Genomic DNA, 25302 nt, shown 5'->3' with positions numbered 1-25302 from the left:
ATATATATAGATTTACTATATGGATTTCTAATTGTTTATCGAAATGCTAAGATATTATACAAAAATAGCGTTGAAGGATTAATGACAATAAAAGTTACAACTAAAATATAATATTTCTATAGTCGACAATATAAATGTCATGTAGATATTTTACTATAGTTATAAAATAAATAATAATGGTGTGTACAAAATCCGACTGAAAAACTTTCCAGACGATAGTCATTCATGAACAATAATTATCGGTGTTCAAATATAACCCTTTTGATTGCTTAGTTATGTACCAATCAAACAAACATCCCAATATACTGTATTATACAATACATATTTTACAATAATTTTATGTAAAAAACTCCAATAAAAAATATCCTCATTAATTTGTGGGCAGTGTGTCAGCGTCATTTGATTATAAATTTAATTACAATTTCATGCATTAGGTATAGCTAGGTATACACTAGAATACTAGATAGTCAAATCTAATCAACGAGGTCATATTTAATACAATATTATATACGCTTAATCAGGACTTATGAATTTAATATAATATTATATAACAATAAATGTCATTCAAAATTCAAATTAAGTGAGATATAAATAATATTCCAATTATTACTAATCTATATATAACATTTTATTTTGAATACTTTTGACGTTGGTGCCTTTAAATGGTTAAATTTTAAACGTGTACGATACTTTAAAATAAATAATTTAATTTATACGTATATTAAAAAAAAAAATTTAAAACTCATTTATATAATATTTATATTTGTATAATAACCGAAAATATATGTCTAATATGAATTATTTATTTTAAAGAGTATTCAAATATCACATATTTTGAAACTTTTAGTTTATATTTTCATATTTTCAGTGCATGCGTGCGTGCGTATTTCATGGTTTTATGGTGCATTAAATACACAGTCTTGATAACAATATGTGTGTGACGACTGTAAACAATTGCGCTCTATTTTAACAACCAACAAACGGTTATTATTATTATTATAAAAATAAACGTAGCCGCTATGATGGAAGAAACTTATACATTATCTGATTTATAAAGTATGGCCAACTCACTTAAGTCACATTCGTAACTCATAGAAACTTTACTTAGACTACACTAATTGCTCTAACCGAAAACTTTTAGTTTAGAAAAGTGCCTGTGGTTGTAACTTAACCACCCGATATAGTCGTATAATATAATAAGTTTATAAAAATAAAAATACTTTCCATAGCCAAGTTTGAATTTTCACTCATGGAAACTTTGCAAAGCCAAGTATTATGGTCAACTTTTATCGCGTACTCATTATAAGTGCATCAAAATAGAACAATGCTATGTGACATACAACGAACTGCTAAATACATTATATTTCCGATAGCCTGTCAGCGATTATAATTTAATTTAGAAAAATATATATAAAATATAATATTTAATACATTAATTTAAATTATTTACCGATGAATCGTTTTCAAAACTATAAGCCTCTAGAGTAAAAAGTTAATGAATAATTTATTTCAACTCGGTCAAGTTGTCTGTGTTGATAATAATATAAAAATAATAAAAACTTATTAACGTATAAGATGAATTTGTTTATTGTGAACATTTAAACCTCAAACTAGATGTAATTTAAAGTATCATGTTTAACTTTGAAAATAACATTTATAATAATAAACTAAAAATAATAAAGTTTAAAGTTGGGCAACAGTTAATTTTATTTTTAAAATAGATAACTCAGCTAAATGTTTAAGTATATTTATAAGTCGATTAAAATAAAATAAAACTCTAGTTCAGACTATTTTGGATAAGTACCCCGGAATTAAAACAATATAGTATATAATGACCGTTTCAAATAAAATAATAAAATAGGTTCATTGATCAGATGCAAGTTGAGGAAGTGTAACTAGTTAGAACAATTAATATAGTCATTTTATAAAGTATAAATGATATACAAATTAATTCTGATTTTGCGTTACTCCTAAGATTTATGATTTAAGCAAATAATGGATTGTAAGATATATACAGGGATTTTAGTTATATTATACACCCGAATGCTAGAAAACATAGGAATATATTTTTGTAGTAAAGTTTTAACTCTAATATTTTATGGTAACCAGAGTAGTACCATTATTTAATACTGAGTGACTAAAGTACAAAACATTGGAACAAAAGTATTTTCATCATTGAGGTAGACGCAGGTTTCGAAAACTGTTGAGTACTCCCCACATCAGGTTAAATCGAAACACTTAAACTACATGTATTTAGTTTAAGTGCGTTAGAGATATAACAGTTGATATTTAAACATTACATTACGGATAGTTAGACGATGTGCTTAATTTTGGCGTAGGGTGGGAGGTATTTTTCAGACATTCTAACAGTATGATTAAAAAAAAAAACTGCCATATTATAATGTCCTGTGTTTAGTTTTAACGTCCTAAAATTCTTTCAAAGGTGAAAACAAAATTGAAGTATTTTGAAAATTATTTAGTACATTTGCTTTCTTATCTTTACAACAAATGTTGTTCATTAAATTTAATCGATTAAAACTTAAAACCTATGTGTGTATGATTATATTATGTAGAATATTATATGGTATATTCAACAATGCTTATGTATTACATAATCATTATTCATACAATATATTTCTAAATAAATCAAAAAAAAAAATGTATGTATTCATTTTTATAGTAATTTTAAGAAATTTAAAAAAGTAAGTCACTTTAGAATAACTGATATAAATTTGAAACATGAAATAATATAATATAGGAATATTTAATTTTAAGGACTCTAAACTCAGTTTTTCACAATAGCCGGTGTTATTAAAAAAATATTTCTCTTGTATAGTGTATATATAATCATAATAATAAAAATAATAATAATATAGGTATTTAATTATAAAATAGCATCATAAATATTATAGATAAAATAATCATATTTCGTTAGCTAATAATTGAATATGTAAAATACTAATAACACTAATAATCAATAAAAATTGTAGGTTACCAATATTCTTAATACTACTTAAAATATGTATGCTTAGATTGGGTCAATATTTTTTACATGATATTTCTCTAATGTAATGATATTTCATGAGCATTTGCACATATTTTAAAATTATGAATAATTCCACATTTTAATTTTTGAAAAATTGGATACTAAACGGTAGGTAATTTTAGTGTAGATGTTAAAATTAAATATTGTTCATATTTTGAGGCTTAAAGCTTTGTATAATGTAATCTAAACTTAGTAGACAAATTCAATTATCCTAGTAACATTACAATTTATCTTATTGATTAATCTTGTAGGATTCTTAACCAAATGAAATTATCAAAATATCAACAAAATGTGTATATAATTATAGATATTTCTATTTTATATTCTATTTATGTACTAGTATGATAATACATGCAAATTTTCATTTCAATAATTAATGAGAAAAACGAACAGTAACAAACATAATATCATTGTATCTGGTACCATTTTCACGAAATTTGAATAACATTTGAAGAATATACCAAACTATAGGTTTTGAATTTTTTCGCTTGATAAGTCACTAACACATTGTGATATATAATATTATTATAATTATTACTTTATTATTATAAAGCACTATTATACAAGAACCTATTAAAGTACAACGTCGTACAAATAGCTAAGTAGCATTTTTTTTTTTTATCGATTGTCTGTCAAAATAAAGGCCCAATAGTGGGTCAGCTATAAAAAAAGTGATACTTCCATCTGCAGCACAGGAAATTTATTTTCTATAGAATAACATTCGATTGGTTTTCGTAAAGTCACAGGCATGTAACAGACGTTATTTGAAGGTTATGATATAATATAATTTTGTACTTTCAACTGACAATGCACACTAAAACTTCGCTGTCTTATCAATACGCAAAATCATTAGTTTACGATGATATACAATAATGACACCGTAAACGCGTATAATTCGATCAGATTGACGATTAATTTAATGCGTACCAGCTGCAGCTGTGTTTATCCTTATCGGTATTGTACAAGGATGTTACGACATCGACGACGTTAATCGTCGCTCGTGTTATCGCCACGGCGCGTGATCCCCTTGCGCGCCAAGGATTTAGGTTTCTCAGAACAGAAAATATATTAATCACAGCAACTGCATCTCGGGTCTATGTATAATATAATGAGTAATTATTAAATCACGTGACACTTTTGAAGACCATATTATTATTAGTATTCCATCGAGCACGGGGATTATACGTTAATGTTTCTGTTCGGATTCAATCAAAAGAGATGGTGTGGAAGTATTTTATTAGTTATTAATTAAAACACCAAATGGTTATTAGTTATGAATGTATTATAACATTTTCAAATCATAAGATATTTAATTTAGGTAATATCAGTACTTATAAAAACATTAAACATACCATGATGATAAGTAGAGTGTAGGATACTTGAAAAAAGTTATCTAAATACAGTATCTATATATACGATACCCGAGGTACTGTATCTATGATACAATATACATATTTTTATAATATTTATTTTAATAAATAATTTTGATAAAAAAATGCTGATTAATTGTATGATTCCGTCAATCAGTTATAGATGAAAATATTGTAGTGCATTTTTAAATAGCTAATGACCTCAAATACTGGGATATAACATAAACATTTTGACGATAATATTATATAATCTTTCTTTTAAATAATTTCATTAATGTTTTATTGCAAATTTGTAATTCAACAAACATTCAACTTGAAACTTTACACTTCATTTTATATTACCTATCAATTTTAATGCATGTTGACATTCTCAAAATGTTGAAAATAATTTTCTTAAAAATTTCTCATCATAAACTATTACTTATAATAATAACAATTTCCAAAAGTACGTAAATTTAAATTTCTAATTTTCATTAGATATTGAAAACGAGTATACTCAAACTCTCGGTAACTGAAATATTTAATCAATTAAAAATATTTTTAAAAAGTACTCAGGTTATTTCCTTGTAAACATTACATAACATTTTAATATTATTTTTAGAATGAGAATCTGAGTAAAGGCGTAGATATCATTAAATTAGAATCTCCCAACAAGGTCTTATGTTTAGGTTTAGCCTTAATAAATACATAATGATTATTCTTAATACTTTAAGCTACATATTTTCAGTTATGTTGCTTAAAAAATTAATATTAACAAAATACATACATAGTTAAATTTATTTTAAAAAGGTATTTCTAAAAATCATTCAAAATGTTAAATTCAACTTCTTATTTAAATTATTAATATTTTTAAAGTGTCTAAATAGTAAAGCACAGTAAATTTAAGTGAAATAATATTGTTACAGATTAATGATAAAATGATCTTCGCAAGAAAATTCCAGCCATTAGATAACTATAATAACTAATATTCAAATGTTGAATTGTGTACGTTATTTAAAATTATATTATATACAATATAGAGCATAATTTTGGGGATTGAGTATGATATTGACGAGCGTAGCGAACAACTTAAACATAGGTGCAAATCAATTTGATATTCAGCCCCCACAGACATTTGTACTAATTACCGCATAAGTAGGTGAACAGAAAATTGTACTTTTAAATTTTAAAGATTAGTCAAATATAATATACTATCCAAAAATAAAGACCAATTCAATCCATAGAAGGTGTACCGAAGTGTATAATTTCTTCTTTTTTTTTGCGAGATCAATATTTTTTAGCACATGTAATATGATGGTTATTACTTATTATTACAGATTGTATGGTTTTTTTGTTTTATTATATTGGGCAACAATGTGTTGCGTCTTACATCGATCAGCTACCGTGCGATTGTCACATTGCCCCTGATCACTTGTCTTAATCCATCTTCAACTCTTGTTAACAATATTTATAATATTTTATATTTCTGGAGAATAATATTAAGAAGTGCACAAGTTATTACACTGCCATTTTCGGTCCGCCTTTAACGATATCCCATTCGTTTGCCACCACATTCAGCCAGCTTTTATAAATCTTACGTTGTTCATATTATTATTATTATTATTATTATTATTATTATAATTATTATCTTGCCGTATTCTGTCGTAATAATTATGTATGCACACCATGAACAGTCGCCTTGGGAGATTATTAATGAATAATTCCAACTCGGTTGTATAAGTAAAAGAGAGAAAAAAATGTTAAATTGGAGTAATTATAATAGTATAAAAGTTGATAAAAATTACATTTTACAATTAACTTATTAACTCAAGTTCATTTTTTTTATTATGAATACGATTTTTCTCAACAACGTCTTTGGCTAATGAAAAACTTGTCGACCTACACCGATGGCGAAAAGAATAATATAATAATTAATCATGTAAACGATATATTATGGTTTTAATAAAAATATGTTATAAAACGCACAAACGTTATACAATATTATGTTGATGACAATAATAATTATATAGAAAATACTACGGTATAATTATTAATACAATATTATGTATTATCTTGTTTCCTTGGCTCTGAACATTTAAGCTGTAATAATATGCATATTATAATATACAACTACCACGGATCAAACAAAACTCAAAATATATGAATTTTTAAGTGGACGCTTTTTACCAAAATGGACAATACAATAAGATTAATATGTCAAACACGAAATGACAATGAAAATAGATAATAATATTTCTGAACAGCGACTCTTTGGTCCTTTTTTGTTGGTGACTGCACCATGTCAGATTAAAACCTACTGCGTTTTTCTATATGTTATCGACATAACGTAATAATATCTATCATATTCGTTTAATATTGAACGCACATTTACTGTGAGAGGGTCAAACTACTTTTTTTATCGATTTGTCCATTAGCTTAGAGTAAAAGTTTTATTTTGTCCGTAAATATCACGCTTCATGTTAACGATAATACAGAATGCGATTTTCTTAAAATCACAAACGTCGTATAAGTATTTCCTCAGCTCACAAAATGTGATCAATATAATTCAAACACTTTATTGTTTTATGAACAATCTGATAATTGGGTTATCGAACAAAAATTTTCTATCATTGTTTTTATGCTTCTCGTATTCCCCACTTTGAATTCGAATAAATCTGTGAATTTTTCTCAAAACTTTTCTTTAATGATAAGTAGTTTTTCTTTATCCCTATATTTTTTGGATCATATCTCATGTATTCAATTACAGATAGCAAGTATACAGTTTAAATTTGGAATTTTGGACAATAGCCTAGAACTAAGCTTCTTGTTTATGGAAAAATCGGTTTTGTTTGCAGTACTCACTTATTCTTAACTATATTTTGTATAATTTACGTTATTTTAATTATATAATGATAGAAGAAAAAAACATTGTAATACTAATGCATATAAAAATTAATTTTTAAAAATTTCCAGAAATTTCTGTATCCTTCTCAGCCGCAATAAATACATTCTTAGTAGGTAGGTACCATGTCGGTACTGCAGCTGCTACATCGAATCGTTAATGGATTTTCTTTTCTTCTCGCGGTAATAACGATTCGATTTCACCCCTATTATTGTATTGATTTCTGTCTTGCGTTTTCTGTTTTGAATTTTTTTTTCTCGACCACACTACATGTGGTATATTTCATTTTTATTATTCGATGCGAATCTGACGCCGAAACCACGTTACGCGTACTGGTTACATAAAACTCACACACACTTCCATTTACACACATATACATATAAACACACGTACACATTTATAAATTGACCTAGCACTATCCGGGGATCTTGTGTTCCGTATTTTATAATTGTCGCTCAACAACTGTGGAAAAGACTCAATGCATCGAATGTATGTCAAGAGTATTTATTTATGATATATTATGTATTTTACGAAATTACAATATTAAAATCAAAAATTAGTATGTAAATCACAATTTTTTCCACATCTAATATATAAGCTGTTGCTAGTGTTGAAAATGTAGTTCTTAAATGTATGATATAATAATATAATTATACATTAATTGATTAAATTGTATGTATTATATTATTTATGTTATAGTAAAATAAATAAAATATGATCTATCAAAGGTATACATTTCTAGTATACGTATACTAGCACCAATAAATATTGTATATGTATACACAAAACAATATCCTATGCTGATGGTCCGTAATGAATGTTCTTAAAATTTAGATTTGGAAAAATATCCAAAAAGTAAGTATCTCTAGGAAATTAAAACTACGAGTAAAAAAAAATGTAGTAAAATTGAAAAAAAAAAAAAAAATATTACATCAGAGTGGACTTAAAAAATTTTTCAAGAAATCCACCATTTATCTACAATTAACTATACATTTTTAGCAATATAATATAATGGCACATGTTTTTTATAATCCTTTTGACAAAAATGGACATTATTTCTGCGAAAATAATTTGTAACATCAGAGGTGGCTTCAGTTTCCTTCTCGGGAGAAGGCCGACTATTTCTACAAATATTATGATAATATGCAATTTAATGGGTTTCGTGAAACTTGTGAAACGTCCAACATTCTACTGATATAAATTATTAAACCTTTTTTTAAATTGTATAGCTTTTTAATTTTTTAATGTGTAGGGTGAGGTTGGCAATACCACCATCCTACACCTCCGACGCCGCACTGTGTGTGTGTGTGTGTGTGTGTGTGTGTGTGTGTGTGTGTGTGTGTGTGTGTGTGTGTGTGTGTGTGTGTGTGTGTGTGTGTGTGTGTGTGTGTGTGTGTGTGTATGTGTGTGTGTGTGTGTGTGTGTGTGTGTGTGTGTGTGTGTGTGTGTATGTGGGTGAGTAGTTCGTTACGACACTTTTCTTATGTACGTAAAGCACATATAAACGTGTGTTATACTTAGCTTTCTTTTAAATTTTATGTGTTTGATTTATGTTAACTAATAATGGGTCGGCGTAAAAGTAACGCCGCCTACAAATGGTGTATGGATACATAATTTTTATTCATCTTAAACAGAGCACAACAAGTTTTAATTTTATTTCTTATTTTTACATTTAAGAACTTGCACTTGACGAAAAACGTAAAACAATGAAGAGTTTTGGATATTTGAGAAAAATATAATTTTCAAACTCCTCGTATTTCATATTATACTGCGATGAAAGTATTGTCTTGTATTGCAGTGAGATAAATGCAGACGCCTAAAAATAGTGGTGGTCTGCTCTCACTCATATTATTATAATATTAAATATTATATAATTATATTATCGCTAGGGCGTAAAATAAAACATTGCATATAGGTACCTAGGCGTCTTTGTATGCATAAAGGCATACTATATTAGTAAAAACGCATGTATCGATTACATATTCATTAAAGTAAATAAAAGTATAAAATTATTTGATCATATTGAAGCTGGTGTACTACAAACAGATTTTTCTGGTCATTTTACTACCTTTATATCTATTCCGATTTTCATTAAAGAGAAACAAAAATCCATGAAATCTGAGAGTATTAAATTTAAAATGATGAATAAAGATATAATATATTAAATGATAAGAAATTAATTGATTTCTATATAATAGCTGTAACATAAATTAAGTACCTACTAATTATTATATAAACAGTATACACATTGATATACATAGTTCAAAGAGTCTTAAAATACCTAAATCTAAATATTGTTGTTTAAAAATTAGATGACATCAGGATTTCTGTTCTTAGTTCGAAAAAAATAAGAATCAACTTTAAAAACAAAAAAAAAACATCGAAACAACAGCAATTAAATTAAATACTATAAAAAATATAGAAATAATCTAAATTGTATAATTAAAAAGGCTAACATAAATTATTATAATGATTTTAACGTGTTTCCGGAGATCTAGAATTTGATAAAATATTTAACTAAAAAACCTAATACTGATAAAGACGAAATAAAACGTTTAAATAAATTATAACGGCGAATAAATTGATAGGTACACATAAAAAACCCTATCTACACTTAATAATTTGAATAATTATTTTTTCATAATCGGATAGAATTTAGCAAATAATATAAAAGAAAGTTTTGACCATGATACTGATGAAAAATATTATCTAAGATTAATTTCAATACATTATTTTTTTCAAAATAAATTCGATATAAATCATGAACATAATAAACAATTTTAAAGTAGCTCGTGGTTACGATATAATTAATATTAAAATCCTGAAAAATATAGCACCTTATATATTATTACACCTCTTAACACATATACTTAATTTAAGTCTGCAACGTGGTGTATCTTCAGATAAATTCATAATAGTGATGATTAAACCTCAGAATAAGGTAAAGAAAATAATATGAACAATTGCCGACCAATATAATATAATATATTGAGTAACTTTTTAAACATTTTTAAAAAAATGATCAAAGCACGTCAGATAGATTTATTTAGAAAATAAATAGTCACTTTTCAAAAAACCAATATGATCTTAGACCTAGAAAAAGTACCGAAGTTTCTTTATATGTTATCAAAGCATATTTATTAAAAACATTCGATAAAGATGATAAAGAATTAGCTATATTTTACGATTTAGCGAAAGCTTTCAGTACGGTAAATTGTAGTTTTTTTAAAGTTTTCAGTAGCTACGTTATTAGTAAAATTTGTTTAAGCTGATTTAAAATTATCCTAATAAGAGGAAACAAATTAATAACGTCAATGGTGTTTAAGGATAGGACTTGGCATGGTGTACTACAAGGAAGTGTCTTTGGTCCAATTTTGTTTATTATGTTTATAAATAATTTATATGATAATATGAATGTTTATGGAAAAATAATTGTGTATGCAGGCGATGTATATAGTAATTTTATGTTATTATTTGGTACAAATTAGTAAAATCTAATACAAAAATCTGAATTAAACTTTAATAAAGTAATTAAGTGGTTAAATAATGAAAATCTATCTTTGAATTTTGCCAAAACAAAATTCATGATTTTTTTCAATAAATCATATTTTATCACCGTTTGAAGAAATCACTTTACATAAATTTTAAAACGTATTAAAGTGTAACTACCCAAACAATTATATAATTAAAATGATTAAATAGTTGAGCCTAATATTTTACTAAAACCTTAAGTGGAACATTCATATAAATAGTTTAATAGATACATTGTGTTCTATAATGTTTAAATTTTATAAACTAAAAATTATTTCACTTCATACTCTAAGGGTAGCTTATCTTTCATTATACCAATCTGTAATGCAATATGGTATAGTAATTTAGGGTAGTGCTTCTAAAAATGTTCTTAATCCATTAAAGGTACAGCAAAATAGCACAATTCGTATGTGTTTAATAACGTACAATCTCACTGGGTCTACATATTTAAATTATAAAAATTTTAAAGTGCTTCCGTTTAAATTGCCCTACAAAAATATGCTATGCAATATTTGTATAGAAAAAAGTCTAGTTTTTTTCTTTATTAAACAGAATGATAAACCCATAAAGAAAGTAAGATTACTTTATATTAAAGCTATATAAATACACTAATACATGTTTTGGTTAAAAGTTCATAAATTATCTGAGTCTTATTAATTTCAACTCTTTGCCAATTGATGTAAAAAAAAAATATTATTAATGATAATATTAAGATAAAGAATTGTATCAATGATGTTTTGTTTAATAAGATAAAACTATGCTCATAGTTTAATTATATTTATTAATTATTATGTTATACAATTTAATTTAATCGTGTATTATGTATACTATATAAATCCCTACCACCATCACAAACTTGGTTTAAAGGTGTAGGTTATTTTTGCTATTTCCTACTTTTTACATTATATTGTATTAATTGAATAATAAAAAAATTAAATTCTAAATTCAAAAGGTAATTTAATATAATATAATGCTAGATACGTGTTCCAAAAACTTATATTTTCATTGAATGTTGATAAAAACGACTAGCAGAATTATAATTTTTTTTAAGAACACTCGATCAACACTTAGATAATAATTCTTAATAATTATCAAATAAATATTTAGTTAATGGATTGATTATTATTTTAGGAGGCTTGTAATAATTTGAGGAGAGGTAAAGTCACTATACTGGTGTCATTATATATTGCACATTCGTAAAGATATAACACATACTGAAGGTTTGACATCCTTGAAATCGAAGCGATTAAAAAAAAAATGACCCAAGAGACGATAAGATCCCCAGGGTGTCGATCCCTGCTCGAAGCTGCATCACATGGGGTTGTGAAAATATCACATAAGCTTGGACGGTTATTTGATAGCCCCACTGGTGTTCATAATGCTAACAAATTCACAGATAAACCAACTATATAATCAAAACTACTAGGAAATATGTATGCTCTCATATTTAAAAATCATTATTATGCACAACGAAACTTTCATTTATAATTAACATTATTTAAAAAAAAAAAGTTAAATCATAATTGCACATGATGTTAAAAGATTATTATTTGTTTTTAACCTAAGAATGATAAAGCAAAATTAGATGAAGAAGAAAGTTTAAAATAGTTAATATTAATGTTCTTAAAATGTTATGTAAATATATCTAATGCTAAGATGAGTTTAAATTAAAATTGTTTTCAAGTTTAAAATTCAATACAAACAAAATTATCAAAATTGTATTATTTGTGTGAATAAAAAACGTCCATCAATAACAATTCTAAAAATTAAAAATCTCTTCTGTGAGATGCGAAAGTATTAAACCCTTTATATCCACACATGACGCCATTGTATAATACCTGTAATTAATAACATAGATAAAAAAATATACGTAGACTCAACAAAATATATTTTTATTTTTTAAATCCTCTCTCGAATCACAATATTGGACAACATTGCTGTTACCTTAACATGATAAAGTCGTGACGACTTCGTGATAAAAATCCACAATCACTCATATTATGCATACGCACGTTAAGCGCATGTACTCGACCCAACTACAATAGTGTGACATAATAATATTATTGTCGTACTGGAAGATTTATGGCATGATTTTACGGACAATTCAACACGAAATGAAGCAGCGTCATCCCGAGAGTAATATTATAGCCGATTAAGATCTCCAGACAGACATTATACGCGACAATTGGGTCCAGTGTGGCATAGCTTATGTCATTCATATACAGTATAAACGTATAATAATGATAATTTAATAATAAATAAACTAATAAGTAACTATACCATGCCTGCACCGTATGTCACCGAGACCAAAGTGTGAGCTCTTCTGCAGCGAACGAAACGCTAGGAAAATGTTTGCAGAACAGACTTTCACCCACTCTCCCATCGGACCCTATCCATAGCTCAAAATAGTAAGTATACGGAGTGATCCATTTCACTAGCGATCTCCTTCATAACATTATTTGTGCAATGTAGTTGCATTTAATTTTTCTAATGACAATTTTTATTTTTTATTTTATAATAATATTAAAAAACTATATTCCGTGTTCGCAAGAACAGTATTAGGAAAATACAGAAACAGTCTATTATATTGTTATACAAGAAAAATCCAACTATATTTAGCGAATGATAAAAGCGATAAATTATTTAATAATCTGAAAAGACTGGTGTAATAATGAAGTATACGTTATATTATGGTATTGTCGCATGGTTCTAGAGTAAATAATATATATAAAACAGAATGTGATATAAAACATTATAAAAACAATAAAAAAACATTATGAAAAACAATGGACATTTTTTTTTAATTATTTATACATAAATAAAAATCAAAAACATGATGATATAATTACATTTAACGGATTAATTGTTTTAATTTTAATTTTGTGTAATAGATAACTTGTTAAACGTAAAGGGTGCGCTTCGGAAAAATAATGAGGGGGCATAGTAACAGCGAGGGTACAGCAGTGACAGAAGGGTGGCCAGGTTACGTACAAGTTCAATATGAATTTAAACTTTGCGGTGTAATAATAATAAGAAACCATTCTTTATAAGAGAATATAATTAAATTAACGAGCTATTCATTGTTTTTTACGTTCAAATAATATAATAAAAATGATTATATGCATAAACAAACGTACTATCATGATTATACATTATAAACGGCTAATACTCTACATATATTATATTATAACTAGTAACGGTAGCATAATTAGTGTAACATAAGTTTAAGTATAGGAAAAGTACAAAATCAATGTAACAGTAAGTAATGTATAAATGACACACTTATTTAAAACTCCCTTGCGCAGAATATTATACCCCTATTTTGTTGATGAAAAAAATCGAATTACTATTTATTTTTTTTAATTTTACCAACTTGAATTACCTAATAAATAATAATTAATATGTACTTATTATTACAATTATGTTAGTAAATTTGTACAAAAATATATTTTTTAGCTTATGTTAGATCTAGATTTTCTAGCTCAACCTTTGAACTATATAATAATGAATTCAATTTTGAAACTTTTAATTAGTATTTTTATTTTTATTTTTAAATTAAATTAATTTTTTTTTTTTTTTGGTAACTTGTTTGTTTGTTTTTAGGTAACTTTTTTTTATTTATTGCTGTGTGCGAATTAAGGTATTTTAACAATGTTACAATGCTTAACATGCGTTTCATGAATTTATTTTTAATTTTTTACAGACTGTAAATATAACTGTATGCTTTTCTTTAGTAATTTTAGTAAATACCCATAAAATAAATATTTGTCTTATTTCTTTTTCTAACTTAATAAAAAAAAAAAAAAAAGTTTTTGTTTTTCATAAGACTTTATACTTATTAAATTTGTTTAAATATTAAAAATAACATATTATGAATTTAAAATATTTTTTATCATATTTTAGTAGGTATGTTAATTGGAATTTCAAGTGCATTTTGTTTGGGATTTTAAATTAAAACGTCTAAATTTTTTATATTATTATATTTAAATTCAGATGAATATTATATATTATATATTAACAATTGGTTCAAACAAATTCATTAGTTAGTGTGCCGCATTATCTAATAAACAAATTCTTGTTGTGAAACTGTGATATTTGAACAAGGAACGCGTAACAGCAAAATCGAAGAATTAGACGGCGACAAAAAAATAATAATAATGAGAAACCGGTAACTTATTATTGATGTATACATTTCTGTTTGTTGTATTTTATTTTATTTGAACAAGGCCATTATATTATTATGGTTACATTACAAGAAATTGTTTTTTTAAGAAAATATTCGATTGAGTTGCATGTGTGTGTTATATTATACTGTAAAAGAAAAATAATTCTTAATTATAAATTTTTTGTTTGACCAGCTTTTATGCGGTATTTTATAAATGAATTTTCTTAGTTCACGTAGTTTCATAATCTAAAATCTATCATATTATCTTTATAATTTGTATAAGGAATTGAATCTTTCAATAGTCTTTCATAAATCTTTCATTAGTTACGGTGTTAAAAAACGAAAAACCGAGGTATTAACCAGATTTTCTAAACACTTTTTAAGCATCTCCTTTACACACAGTTATAATTTCAATATTCAAAGTGATTGAAAAATTTATTTGATTATAATTCTAGTTTAATGGAATTATATCCATAGCCACATTGAAATAATGTTTAATAAGAAGTAATAGTATAGGATTTATTTTTAATAAAATATTTAGTTATTGATATTTAAAACATTGAAATGTTCACTATCACTTTATTATGTATGATATAGTTAATTATATAAAAAGGTAGGTATATACAAATTAAGTTCTTATAGACTTCATATATTTATAGTTTTGTTAGTATTTGTCTCCATAATATTATACACTATATTTTTAGAGTTAAATAATTATACATATATTGCAGTTTGTTTAATATTTTAACAATGTTTTATTTTTATTAATTTTTTTAACTTTTACATGACCCAATTGACTCTAATTAATTTTTTTCAATTAACTAACCTGTCCACTTTAGATTGCCACTTCTTCTGCGTTTGTTTCGCCATCACTTCTGTAACCACCATAAAAACTTATTCAAACGCTTCAACTTCCAGACATTCCATGAGTGTGTAATATATGTATACAACTGCTATCAGGTAGGTACGCGTGAAGAACAAGTCCGGAGAGATGGAGATGGATAGCACGAAGATCGTAGAATCCGCCTGGACAATATATCTTAGTGGTGCGCAGTTACAATAATAAATCTTCGTGTTGAATGCGCACAGATCGATCGATCGCCACACCAAAAGCGCACCCGTCGAACCCAAAACAGTAGCTGTATATTATTATACTGCTGTTCGCGCGTACGTGTACAAATGCCTCCGTCCACCCGGAAAGGCACTGAGTCCGGTAGTAAATTTCCGATTTCACGTGCACCCGACCGTATGTTTATATATAATAGTTCTCAAGATACAGCATCCTTTCCACGACTACTCTCCTTTATCCTTAATTCACTCAAAAATTCTACTATCTCTTCCTGGCGCCACGAAGCCGATTTCAACTTTATTTGACCTCCTTGCCTTGGTCTGCTTCCGTGTTCCTTCCTTCAACGCTATAAGCCACTAGCTATTTACCAACACAAATTATCAAAACCACAATAATTCCATTCACGAAATATTAAGCATAGCTAACCATTTCAATACATTTTAATCTTCAATTTGATTCTTTTACTTTCTTCTATTTTTATTCAACTTTAGTTCACGTTTTAAATTAATTTTTTAAACTTATTTATCTAATTGTAACATGTTAATTTATAAACACCGTTTAAAAATTGAATAAACAATAAACATATATTACAAACATAAATAATAATATTTAATATAGTTTCGGCTATTTAACTATTTCTTATAAACGTACTTCATTAGACATATACAAATTAATTTAAACTTATGTATTTACTTAGGTTACATTTTGATCAGAATCGGTATACTACTGATTTTCAATTAAAATATATCTTTTTAAATATCAAAGTGAATTAAAATAATATATATTAATATATCAGAAATAAAGTCGTTCAAATTAAAAGAAATATGTATAAGCATCAATGAATTAAGAGTTAATATTTATGCCATAAGTAAATTTTTCATCCTTATGTACGTATCATACAACTGATAACTCAGGGAAACCGACTACAAAAAAATTAGATCGACTCAAGTTAGTTTGTTTTTTAATCAACTTTACTATTTAAATTTAAAATAATTCGCAATAAAACTATTTAAAAATACTTTAAAATATTTGAAACGGACGGTAATAAATTATTGTATAAAAAATTGTGTTTAATCTCCTAACAAAGCAAAATTACTTTGGTTTTGTTCATTTTTCAATTTTGTTCAACGGTTTTGAATATATTATTTTTATAAATTGTTCATGAAAAATAAAAAATGATAACACAAGAACAATGTTATACGTTAGTTGAAAAATAAATTGTGTAATTAACAAAAATCGTTTTCAAAATTAAAATTCATCAATCCTAAATCCTACAGTCTAACATCATTATTTAACATAGATAATAATGTATCGTTTTTATTGGCTAGAAAAAAAATTATCATTATTGTGTAAAAAGTATTTGCGCGTACAAAAGTGCATACGCGATTACCGTTTGCATGACTTAAAAATAAACAATTCATTCGATAGTGTGACGGTAAGATTTCAATATTACACTCAAATACACTTATATAGTTATATTAAATTACACACATACACAAATAATACACAGACAAAGAAAACTGACATACATTTTACTATACATTTTTTCCTCAAAACAAGTCTACTAACGGAAGTGTTCTCAAAATTATTTAAATTCGACTAAAGACAAATAGTTACCAAATTAAAAAATTCATCAGCCTAGCAAATAACTCTTGAAAGTCTATGACCAACCGATAAATAAAGTTTATAGGATTATATATTATATATTATTTTTTTGTATTTAATGTGTAACTATATATATCTATACTTAATCATTACTTATTACTTATTTAGTACTGTAAAAATAGGATTATGATGATCAAAACCAACATGGTTAATGGATAAGAAGAACTTCTAAAGAAAAAAATGATCCAAAAATGGTAAAATTAATTTATGAAATTTGGGAAATCCCAAATTATATTACGCATGCTATGAAAGAATTAAAAATCTGAAAAATTCTTAAAATGTATATTTCATTAACCCCCAAGCTTATATAAGCAACAGTATTTATTCAATCAAATGAAGAGTTTTGTGGTACATATTATACTGTAAGATACTCGTATTATAATACTATATTATCATACATCTTATTTTCGTATTTTTTTTTTTATATATAAGTATAACATAGGTACAACCTATAAAACTTTTATAAATTATTATTTTGGCTATTTCAGATCAAGTAATATGCGCGCCATTTTATAATTGGGCGACGAATAACGGTGCTACCCAGCAATCGCCAGCTCTCGATAAAGTAGCGGAATTATTATATCGTTGAGCCCCACACATTATTTTATACATTAAATTATTATAATAAGTTATTAGTATAAGTATAAGTTATACAAGGTTAGTTTTTCGTGATGCATGTTTTTTCAGTAATTGTTTGGATGTTTTTGTTTTAAATATGTGTGTAAAACGTATATTTTTTTTTATGTCTTTTATGTAACGACATTAAACTATTCAGCATTTTTTAGTGACAAATACTATATTATAATTTTAAAATACTAGTTGTAGAATCATAATTTATTTTATTCGCAAGTATTTTTAATTAAATCTCGTGATCTGAGCCTCTCCTGTACAACCTAATCATATCTAAACTTTTAACCCACATGAATGATTATCGCTTTATTATAATCTACCAATACTACAAAAAAAATGTTTTAAATAAATAAAATAAAAGTAGAAATTCCAAAATGTATACTTATTATAAATATAATTTCTAGAGAATACCAAATTTGTCAAAAAAAAATCACCCCGCACTCCATATTTTAGAACTTTATTAATATAATACCATAGTATATAATAATACATATAACCCCGTTGCGATCTTACGCGCTTTCAGTTTTTTCAGTCGTTCACATCACAGCACAACAATTTTTTATATAATTTTTGCTGTTGAAAAACTTTCAACAAACACATACAACTATAATTATTTCTTTAGACTCCAAAGAATTAACAAAAAAAGTTTAGGTTAAGTTAATTTTAACTTTTTTACATAGGGAATTACTTATTAACGTATTTGGAATTTTTTTTTCAAACTATAACAAGACTCTTGTTTTTAAATTAATTCAATTGTTACCAAAATCGAGTTTGTCCAACCTCTTCCCCAACCCCCGTTGTGCAAACAACAACTTTTTATTTAGGAAATTATTCTCAACCCCTTTTTTACAACCACCTTACATCAACGTAGGTGCATTATGTTATTATCGTTATATTATAGAAAGCAAATAGACCCCAATACAGAATATACATTTTGATAATATATAAATATAACCATAATAGTACCATACTATTATTGGATTATTAATGAAGTGCACAATTGTAAGGATATTTGAGTTAATTATGCAATGTCAAATCAAATATATACAAAAAAGACATACAATTATATTAAATAAGGTATATGATGACAATAATAAATATATCTGGCAACTGGTGGTAAGTATAGCATTTTCTAAATTCATCCATTTTAATTGAAAACCTTATTCACATTTTCGATAAGTCTAATTGAATCTCCTTTTAATAATAGCTGTGTTTATACTATTTAATCACTATATTTATTAACGAGCCTGTTTTATTATTTTAAAATAAAAACGAGTTACCTACCAAGTACATACCTACATATTATTCTATGCAAATATAAAAGTAACACTGTGCAAATACTGAATACACAAACATATTTATGATGTTAGGTAATCCATCAATATCAAACTTATAAATCGTAATTACAGCTACTATAATATCCAAAATATAATACATGTATATTATAATAAGAAATATTATTTAGCGCACTTGGCCAGCTTAGCCGTCCATCAATAACATCGAGTATAATGTTATAAGATATAATAATTATTAGAAATAGGAAATGGTCGTTCGAATCATTAAATTATTTATTATTACAAATAATACTACACCAAAAGTGTAAACAACAAAGCTATTCTATTAGTATTATATTTTCAATGTGACAGCGAATTTGAACGACGGAGATTAAAACGAATTGTAAATCACAACTAAAGCAATAAACGTTAAGTTTTTAGTTTAGAAAATCATATTACTCATTTTTAAAAAAAAAATAATTAGATAGTATACTTATGTTATGTATAATATATATTGTATTATAAGTATACTTATTACCTTCTACATACCTACTATAGTTGATAATGCTTTATCACTATTAAATGATATAATATGTCCTATCATAAAAAAAATTGTCATTCGTTATTTTTTATTTCGAATAAAAATCAATCATAAATCGATTTCATTATAATTTGGTTAGTATAAAGTGAATAGTATTGTAAAATAATTTACTATTTTTCAAATAAATTTAAAAAAAAATGTTATTTTAATGAAACGTACTTACCTATATTTATTTATTTTATTTAATTGTGGTAGTGAATCAGGCAGCATCCTCAATTTCTGGAAAAAAAAATGTAAATAAATATTACAAAAATAATATCAAACTTAACATGCTGAAATATGGAACAATTTTTTATGAATAATTTAGCGACTACATCCTTTTATTGTTATAAATATTAATGCTGAAAGCGTATTGAAAATATTTTATTTTAATACATAATATTATGTTCTGTCTGAAACAACTGAGTACCAGTAGTTTGTTTTGTAGTAGTTTCAATCAAACGATTCTTATAAACTAATCTAGCAAAGACGAAAGAACGAAAATAAATGCAAAAATTATTATATCTCATTCATCTCAACCTATGCACATAGAATATCAAACAATGTACATAGCATTTATCTTAATATCTTAATTTTATACTTGCCTTTTATAACTCAAACGTATGATTTATTTTAAGAAGCTGCTTTAAACTTACTGTGTTTGAAGTATTTTAAAATAATATAGCCTAAGGGTGTTGGGTTTTCTTTTTATTCTATACAATATATTATTATAACAACAAAATTAAAATATATATTATGTGAAGTAAACGTAATACCTATATAACTGATGACTACTTGTGTTAACTTAACACCCCCTCTACTCATGGCCAAATAATTTCGACAGAATATTAATTTATGCTGCTTTATTTGTAAATACACGATTATAAAATATTTTCTAAAATATTAACTTTTTTTTTTATTTAGTTTCTATCAATGAGATATTATCATAAATTTGGTCGACGTGTGCGGAATGCGGTTTGTGACGTGTAATCATATTTTTTAGTGATGTCCAGATATTTTTTGACAATCCATGAGTATCGTCTATCTTTATTTAAGTCTATCCTTACACAGCGAAGTATAATATAATATAAGTTTACACATTTATACGTCACGCAACCAATTTTCACTTTGAAACGGACGTCACACGTTGGTTGTTCGTGCTGCGGTTGGCATAAAACCAATACCTATAATTGGCTATTACCTATCTGCAACTGTATCATAAACAGTGATGGTGGTGGATGAGATCAATGCCGCGGTCAAATCGGAATAATAATTTATGCACGTTTCGTGTATATCACCAAAACTGGAATCGAAAAACACACAACACAACCATAATTATAATGTAATATATTATTCGCTTTTGGAAAATAACAAATTTTTATCGTACATTATTATATACAGCCGCTACCACCACTACCACCACCACCACCTAAATAGCACCTCTATTTCTATATAATATATACGTTTACATTATTATATTATACGATGGGCGCAATAAAATTGTAATCGAAAAAAATAACCGAAGCCGCTTCGACGGCCACTACTCCACTCCCTTAACAACCACCACCACCACCACCACCACAATTACTCGTGGTCCTCTCCAGTGGTAACCATAGACGGTGACTCCGGGGGACTCCGGGGGAGAGGAATGTTTTTCGACCATCCGACCACCCCAGTCCCGCCATTCCTCTTACCCACCTTTCCAAATGTCCCTCGACATTTCGCTCGACTCGTTTTCAATTTAACAATGCGACAGCAGCCGCTTTTAAATTAAACGGTGAACCAGATACCACAATAGAATCTATCTATCTATCTATCAATATATATATATAAATATGCATAATACGATGGACGCTTAATAATAATAATAATATTACGGACGTTACAAGTATAACAATAATAATAATAACAATATTTCCATTGCATGAAACAGTAGTCAACAAAGGTGTTCTTCTTCGATGAAATATTACTCAATCGATCGAAAACCGTTCATATGGTAGGTGGGCCCGAGACGATTTTACCACGCGAGCAGGAGATGATTATGATCAAGGAAGACGTAACTGTTATGACAATATTGTAATAACGATAATAATAAGACGACAATATTGTATTTTGCAAATTCAAATTAGGTCACAGAAATTTTTAATTTCATTGTTATTTTTTGTGTTTAACTATAGAAAAAAGGCCTCAACCACAAAGGTCATTGGTTTTCTAATTATTTTATATCAGCTAGCTGGTTTTTCTGCCAGCCCCAACCTGAGGTAAAATCCTAAATCCCACCCACAAAAACAAAACAAAATGTATTAATGATTAATATTAAAAACAAATAAATAAATAAATAAAAAATTGTTGATTGTCAACGAAACATTTTGCCTTCTGTATTATAAGTGGTTGAATGCAATTATAGTTCATTAATATTGTACCTATTATTTTTCGTATCTAGTTTTATAAAAGCTATATGTTTTACATTCCCAAAATGTTTCCAACCTATTATAATGTCATTAATTTTATCAATATACTTCTCCGTACATATACAACTTTAAAATATGTTTACTAAAATAATATATTAGGTATATCTTTCTCCTTTCACCACTCCACTTCCATACATTATATTTCAATCCGTCGATTCACATTTTTTTAAATTGTTTTCCCTGTTTGTTCAACATTTATAGGACTTCCGTAGATTTCAATGAAGGATCTTTCCTCTATGTTATTATTGTTTTAGTTTTATTGTATAGACATAGTTATCTCTGCTTCCGAGCATCATATTTAACAGTAGTTGTATTCTTTATTTTTTGTTTATTACTGATACCTATCACTTGCCTTGTTTTCAGTAAACTAATCCTTGATTATTTCATTCATTATTTTATCGGCTCAGTTCAATACAATAAAATATTTCTTTTTCAATTTCTATTCGCATTCTTTCTTTCACAGCAGCTAAATAATAACTACAAATGAAATGTTGTTTACAGCATTTCATTTATCAAATTAATCATCAATACATATTTAATAACTATTTTTAGCGTACAAATTTACATAGATTAAAAATAAAAATAGTATATAAAGTGGACCAAGATAAGCTATATTTGTTTTGAATGAAATTATAGTAATATGATATTATAATACCATTGATATAAGACAAGTAATATTTTAAAATTATATTATTTCCGGAAACACGCACACCAAGAGCCAATATAATATTGTATTATAAAATAAATATGATAAATTAACGGCAGATAACACCCATGCTAATAATATTATATATTTTTTCTTTGTGAAATTTATATAGGTATTACTATGTTGCGCGTTTGTTGTCTCTTATATTAAATTATGTATACATGCTACGTGCAGCAACCGTGACCACAACTACCATTACATGTTGCGATAATAATGTAGTATAATTGGATAGTGGAAAATTATAATGGTGTATTATAAAGTTTTGATGTTGATAATCTGCAAAATTCTAAAAATAACATACTATGAGTACTTAAAGTAGTATATTTTTATAAGATAAGCTATTACAATTTATAAACTATTTAATAATGATCTATAATTTTAAATAGAACCTAAATGTGCTTAATCATATTATTATAACTATTTATGATCAATACCAATAGGTTTTGTTCAAATGATCCATTAAGTATTGTGTAACACTGCAGTGATTATAATAATATTTTTTCAGTCGTACGTTCCGTCCGTTTCTATCCGGTTCGCGTAATATTGATTATCGCTAGCCGGGTCGTTTATGTTTTAAACGAATGTGATAATATTAATATTATAACCACGAATAGCACCTCTGTTTTGGTGCAATATAATTCAGGATCCACTGTGTTATTTAGCTATTATCTTATTGTTCGCGTGTATTCTGCTGACTGTATTATTATTGTGATTATTGTGTGACAATTCTTCAATTGTGCCATAGTATACAACATTATAGCGAATAAAAGGGAGTAAACGACCCTCCCCCTAGGATGAATAGAGTCACTATTTAAACAAATGATGTATTTTAGTTAAGACTTTAAAAATTATTTTTTGAACTTAAATACTAAATCTTTCCGATGTAATGTGTATAATGAGATAACAAAAAATATTTTTCATTTTAAATGAGGGAATATTTAGATATACTATTAATACGTTATCAAACGCAACTTATAAAACTTATCATTTTAATATATTATTATATCGATAAGGTATAAAATCATGAATGTCTATATTTTATGATTATCGTTCCAAAGTTCCCTCTTGCCCAAAATTGAGCACGGATTCAGCCACTGCTAAGTTAAATCGGCATAGTGTAACTCTATAGTTAGGCTATAATTAATATTAAGTTAAACAAAGAATACTATGGGCTTGGGCCACACTCATCCAACTAAGTCAAACGGGGTCTTGTTTTGTTTTGCTGTTAATATAAATTTCAACGGCTATCGAGTATCGATTCTGTCAGACATTTGTAGATTTTGATTATGCCGCTAAACTATATAATATACAATATAATTCATAAACAAACGCAAAATAATTTAACTCAAACACCTATTATATTTTTTTTTATTTAAATAACCGCCAAACATTGTCATCTACAACGACCAACGGGTAACCTCAAATATATATGTTAAAAAAAAAAAAAAAAAAACAATAAAGTATACAATATAAGACTTGTTAATTAATAACTCAATTAAATTGTCATTTTTTTTTTTTTTTTAATGATTTTAGTCCATTTAGTGAATATGTCAATGTTTTTGTATAAATATTTGTTTTATATATAGAATAGAATTATATTAATGTTACAGTTAGAATGATCAACAACGTTATTTTGTTATGAATTGACTACAATTATCAGTTTAAATGTTAAATAATATGATAGACAATGGAATAAATACATAATATTATATTATAAAGTTCAGTAAAGTCGATAATGTAATCAATAAGTTACAGCGGAATCGATAATAAATGGCGATCTAGACTACATAGCTTACAGTTCCTCAAATCTAGCCATATTCTACTATAGTGTAGACGACTTACGATTACCTATTATGCGATTTTTTCGGATGGGGAAAAATTAACTGATTTAATCCTAAGTAAATTGAATTCATA

At 26.4% G+C, this 25302-nt stretch overlaps 1 protein-coding gene across 7 annotated transcripts in view; it reads right to left on the bottom strand.

Moving 5' to 3' along the window:
* The window catches only part of LOC132920293 (potassium voltage-gated channel protein eag), a 200632-nt gene that overhangs the window by 127147 nt on the left and 48183 nt on the right, over positions 1-25302 (bottom strand). For all 7 annotated transcript variants that reach the window (XM_060982559.1, XM_060982565.1, XM_060982562.1 and 4 more), the window contains one exon: positions 20396-20451. The gene's annotated coding sequence lies outside the window, so the exon portion shown is untranslated. The remainder of the gene's footprint in view (positions 1-20395; positions 20452-25302) is intronic.

The sequence above is a fragment of the Rhopalosiphum padi genome, chromosome 2 (genome assembly GCF_020882245.1).
Source record: "Rhopalosiphum padi isolate XX-2018 chromosome 2, ASM2088224v1, whole genome shotgun sequence".
NCBI classification, from domain to species: domain Eukaryota; kingdom Metazoa; phylum Arthropoda; class Insecta; order Hemiptera; family Aphididae; genus Rhopalosiphum; species Rhopalosiphum padi.
This window is presented reverse-complemented; position numbering and strand designations above follow the sequence as displayed.